Source organism: Eumetopias jubatus, unplaced genomic scaffold, assembly GCF_037043125.1.
Source record: "Eumetopias jubatus isolate StellerSeaLion01/CBP00866 unplaced genomic scaffold, mEumJub1_p1.0 scaffold_2, whole genome shotgun sequence".
In the NCBI taxonomy this organism is placed as follows: Eukaryota; Metazoa; Chordata; class Mammalia; order Carnivora; family Otariidae; genus Eumetopias; species Eumetopias jubatus.
This window is the reverse complement of record NW_028274808.1, coordinates 179,854,992-179,860,895: the sequence shown is the minus strand read 5'-3', so window position 1 is coordinate 179,860,895 and position 5,904 is coordinate 179,854,992. Positions and strand designations below refer to the sequence as shown.

General features: G+C 36.8%; 1 pseudogene; it reads right to left on the bottom strand.

Annotated features, from left to right (window-relative positions):
- Positions 1 to 1,333: 1,333 nt before the first annotated feature.
- LOC114197966 (nascent polypeptide-associated complex subunit alpha pseudogene) lies at positions 1,334 to 2,082 on the bottom strand (annotated as a pseudogene).
- Positions 2,083 to 5,904: the final 3,822 nt, after the last annotated feature.

The window sequence follows — 5,904 nt, the reverse complement described above, 5'->3', positions numbered from 1 at the left end:
TAAGCTCCAAAGAGACTGGGACTGTTGATGGCTTTGGTAACTAATGTTTCCCCAGTACACAGAATAATTCTGTTGACATAGTACATCCCTAGTAAGTATTTGTGGAATCAATGTTTCTTTTTTGACTACAGAATTGTCATTTAAGTGACACCTATTCCATTTGAATCCAAACCATTAGATTCACTGAAAAATAAGGTTTTTAAGAAATGTTTGTAGATACAATAAACTTTTCAGTTTTCATCTGTAGCTCTGATTTATTTAGCATTTTTGTACTAGCTAAAACTTGTGCCAAATACTTCATATTTAATTAATCCTCAAAACAACTTTATGTTATCATAGCAACTTTATATATCAAAGAAATCTAGACTCACAGAGGTTAAGCAAATTGCCCAAGGATGTAAAGTCAGTAAGCAAAAAAGTTTTTAAATTTTATAGGGGTAAAATTTGCATACAGAAAATTAGAAAATTATAAGTATGAAGCTAAATTAATTGTTGCAAAATGAACACATTCATGGAAGCACACCCTAGGACAAAAGAAAGAATCCGACAGGCAACTCTTATGACCCCTTGTGTCTTATGCAATCTCTACAACTTCTCTCCTCTTTAAAGACCAACACTAGCTTCTAACACCATAGGATACTTTTCCCTATTTTTGAAGTTCACTTCAATGCAATCATAGTGTATATATTATGTTTTGTGCCTTGATTATTTCAGTTAGCACTATGCTTTAGCACTGAATAGTATTCCATTATAGGGGTGCCTGTGTGGTTCAGTTGGCTAAGCGACCACTCTTGATTTTGGCTCAGGCCATGATGTCATGGTCCTGGGATTCAGCCCTGCTGAATTGTGCTCCACACTCAGTGGGGACTCTGCTTGAGGATTTCTCTCCTTCTCTTTCTGCCCCTCCCCCAACTTGTGGACACTCTCTCTTACTCTCTCTCTCAAATAAATAAATAAGTTCTTTAAATAAATAGTATTATATTGTATGGATGTACTACCAGTTGTTTATTCATTCACTGATTGAAGGACACCTTGGATTTTTCCAGATTTTGGAAATTATAATAAGTACAATAAATGTTTGCATATAGGTTTCATTATGGGCATAGATTTTCAAATCACTGGGCAAATATCTAGGAGCACATATGCTGGATCAAACTGTTTAACATTTTAAGAAACTACCAAACTGTATTCCAAAGTTTTTTAGTTTTTAATTTTTTTTATTCCTACCCACAGTGAATGTGAGTTCTGGTTGCTCTACATCACCTCTAGCAATTACTGTTGTTAGTTTTGGATTATGCTTATTCTTTTTTTTTTTTTTTTCATCCAACAAGAAGCCATAACTTTATCAATGATAGAAACAGTACAAATTTCAAACCAAGTTGCAGTTATTCTTTTGAAACACCAAAAAAAGTCCTCGTTTTCAGATGGTTACATTGTTAATTCCATAATAGCATTTACAATATCATTACTGTTGTTCTTCAGGGCTCGGACTGCCTTTGCTCTTGACACATTTGCTTGTGACATGACCAATTCTATGTCCTTAACCTCTACACCGGTTTCATCAACCTCTTCTTCACTCTCCTCTTGTACAGTTGGAGTCTGTGTGTTTTCTTGAATGTTTGAGACAGCTTCACCTTGAACTTTGAATTTCTCAGCAGCTGCTAGTTGTGCTTGCTGAGATAAATCCTCGATCTTGGCTTCCCCAAAAACTATGTAGGTATCTGAAGCTGGGCTCTTGTAGACATCTGGTTTTGTGAAGACAAAGAGAATATTCTTAGATTTCCGGATAGTGACTCTTATAACCCCTGTAACCTGTCGAAGACCCAGTATGGACATAGCCTTCCGTGCCTTCTTTTCACTCCGGCTCTGTTTTGCTTTACTGACTGGTTCTTCATCGATTTCAGCAGCTGCTGCCAGCTGGGCCTGTTGTGTGGTTGCCTGTGTGGACTCCTGTTCCTCAAGCTCTGGTACTGATTCATCACTGTCAGATTCTGTTCCAGACCCTGTCTCAGCCTGGGGTTGTGGCAACTCCTCCTCTGTAGCAGGGACGGTTTCTGTGGCTTCACCAGGCATTTTGTGAGGGGAACGTGAAACCAAGATGGCGGCAGAAAGAGAGCGAGCCTGGCTTATGCTTATTCTGATTGGTGTGTACTGGTATGTCATAGTTGTCTCAATTTGCTTTTTTCTAAAGACAAATGATGTTGAGTATCCATCTATGTACTTATTTGACATCTGTATATCTTCTTTGGAGAGGTATTTGGTCAGATCTTTTGCCTATTTTTTAATTGGCCTGGACTTCTCTTTTGGAGAAGATTAATTAATCCTATTAATTATGACTCAGTTTCTTTAATAGATATTGAATTATTTTCATATGTTATCCACTGAACTTTGTGTAAGATTTGGTAGTTTGTATCTTTCAAGGAATTGCTACATTGCAGAAAATTATGACATTTTGTAGGCATAGATTTGTTCATAGTATTCTTAATATTTTAATTTCTATAGGATTGACTTAATATCTATTGGCTACTCTTTTCATTTCTAATATTTGTAATTTGTGTATCTTTTTATTTAATTCTGTATTAGCCTGGCTACTGATGTTTATAAAGTTTATTGATCTTTTTAAAGAACCAGATTTAGATTTTATTCAGTTTCACTATATTTCAATTTCATTGATTTCTGCTCTGATTTTTATTATTTCTTTTCTTCTGCCCCTTTAACATTTTGTAGCACCGCTCATTACACCTGCTAATCTTCCTTATTCTCAGGTCTTCTTAATCTGAAATTAATAGTTACACCAGCTTTCTTTTTATTAAATTCGTTGTGCATTCTTTTACATTCCATTCCATTTAGCCCATCTGAATCTTTATAATTAAAGTGGGTTCCTTGTAGACAATGTATAGTTTGGGCCTTTTCTTTTTATCCATTCTAACAATATCTGCTTTTTGATTGATGTAAGCCATTCACATTTGTAATGGTTGTTGATATAGTTGGATCTATGTTTGTATTTTTTTCTATTCATTGCACTTATTCTTCGTTTTTTTTTTAATTTAAATTCAATTAGCCAAGGTATAGTACATCATTGGTTTTTGATATAAAGTTAAATGACTCATCAGTTCAATATAACACCCAGTGGTCATCACATCACATGCCCTTCTTAATGCCCACCACCCAGTTACCCCATCTCCCCATGCACCTCCTTTCTGAAATCCTCGGTTTGTTTCCCAGTGTCAAGAGTCTCATATGGTTTGTCTCCCTCTCTGATTTCTTCCTTACACCTGTCAGAATGGCTAAAATCAACAAGACCAGGAACAATAAATGTTAGCAAGGATGTGGAGAAAGCGGAATCCTCTTACTCTGTTGGTGAGAATGCAAACTGGTACAGCCACTCTGGAAAACAGTATGGAGGTTCCTCAGGACATTAAAAATAGAGCTATTCTTTCATTTTTTTGGTCTTTTTTTTCCTTCTCCAGTTTTAAATGAAGATCTTATGTGATTCAAATTTATTTCCTCTCACAGAAATTATGTTTTGAAAAATAAAATTAGTGATTGCTCTGGATTTTGCAATATACATTTATAACTACTCTAACTATAGGAGTGATTTGGAATTTTGGTTTATATAGAATATTCAACAAAGAACAACAAATTTATAGAGAAAGGACAGTTTTAGGCTTCCAAGGGCAGCAAATTGTGGGAAAGTAACTATAAGGCAGGAAACTAATGGAGGATGGTGTTTGCAGATTCCTCTGGTACCACCTCCAGGTTCTTTTTTAAAAAATTTTTTATTATGTTATGTTAATCACCATACATTACGTCATTAGTTTTTGATGTAGTGTTCCATGATTCATTGCGTATAACACTCAGTGCTCCATTCAGTACGTGCCCTCTTTACCCATCACCAGGCTAACACATCTCCCCGCCAGTCTCCCCTCTAGAACCCTCAGTTTGTTTCTCAGAGTCCATAGTCTCTCATGGTTCATCTTCCCCTCTAATTTTCCACCTTCAGTTTTCCCTTCCTGCTATCTTCTTTTTTTTTTAATATATAATCTATTATTTATTTCAGAGATACAGGTCTGTGATTCAACAGTCTTACACAATTCACAATGCTCACCAGAACACGTACCCTCCCAGGTATCTATCACCCAGCTGCCCCATCCCTCCCACCCCCCACAACTCCAGCAACCCTCAGATTGTTTCCTGAGATTAAGAATTCCTTATATCAGTGAGGTCATATGATACATGTGTTTCTCTGATTGACTTATTTTGCTCAGCATAATACCCTCCAGTTCCATCCACTTCATTGTAAATGGCAAGATTTCATTCCTTCTGATGGCTACATAATATCCCATTGTGTATATATATATATATATATATATATATATATATATATATACACACACACACACCACATCTTCTTTATCCATTCATCTGTTGATGGATCTCTTGGCTCTGTCCATAGTTTGGCTATTGTGGACATTGCTGCTATAAACATCGGGTGCACATATCCCTTCAGATCCCTACATTTGTATCTTTGGGGTAAATACCCATTAGTGCAATTGCTGGGTCGTAGGGTAGCTCTCTTTTCAACTTTTTGAGGAAGCTCCATAATGTTTTCCAGGGTAGCTGCAACAGTTTGCATTCTCACCAACAGTGTAGGAGGGTTCCCCTTTCTCCACATCCCCGCCAACATCTGTCGTTTCCTGACTTGTTAATTTTAGGCATTGTGACTGGTGTGTGGTGGTATCTCATTGAGGTTTTGATTTGGATTTCCCTGATGCCGAGCGATGTTGAGCACTTTTTCATGTGTCTGTTGGCCATCTGGATGTCTTCTTTGGAAAAATGTCTGTTCATGTCTTCTGCCCATTTCTTGATTGGATCATTTGTTCCTTGGGTGTTGAGTTTGATAAGTTCTTTATAGATTTTGGATACTAGCCCTTTATCTGATATGTCATTTGCAAATATCTTCTCCCATTCTGTGAGTTGTCTTTTGGTTTTGTGGACTGTTTCTTTTGCTGTGCAAAAGCTTTTTATCTTGATGAAATCCCAATAGTTCATTTTTGCCCTTGCTTCCCTTGCCTTTGGCGATGTTTCTAGGAAGAAGTTGCTGTGGCTGAGGTCACAGAGGTTGCTGCCTGTGTTCTCCTTTAGGATTTTGATGGACTCCTGTCTCACATTTAGGTCGTTCAACCATTTGGAGTCTATTTTTGTGTGTGGTGTAAGGAAATGGTCCAGTTTCATTCTTTTGCATGTGGCTGTCCAATTTTCCCAACACCATTTGTTGAAGAGACTGTCTTTTTTTTTTGGACATTCTTTCCTATTTTGTCGAAGATTAGTTGACCATAGAGTTGAGGGTCCATTTCTGGGCTCCCTATTCTGTTCCATTGATCCATGAGTCTGTTTTTGTGCCAGTACCATACTGTCTTGATGATGACAACTTTGTAATAGAGCTAGAAGTCCGGAATGGTGATGCCACCAGCTTTGCTTTTCTTTTTCAACATTCCTCTGGCTATTCAGGGTTTTTTGTGGTTCCATACAAATTTAGGATTATTTGTTCCATTTCTTTGAAAAAAGTGGATGGTATTTTGATGGGGATTGCATTGAATGTGTAGATTGCTCTAGGTAGCATTGACATCTTCACAATATTTATTCTTCCAATCCAGGAGCGTGGAACGTTTTCCATTTCTTTGTGTCTGCCTCAATTTCTTTCATGAATATTTTATAGTTTTCTGAATACAGATTCTTTGCCTCTTTGGTTAGATTTATTTCTAGGTATCTTATGTTTTTGGGTGCAATTATAAATGGGATCAACTCCTTAATTTCTTTTTCTTCTGTCTTGTTGTTGGTGTATAGGAAAGCCACTGATTTCTGTGTATTGATTGTATATCCTGCCACTTTACTGAATTCCTG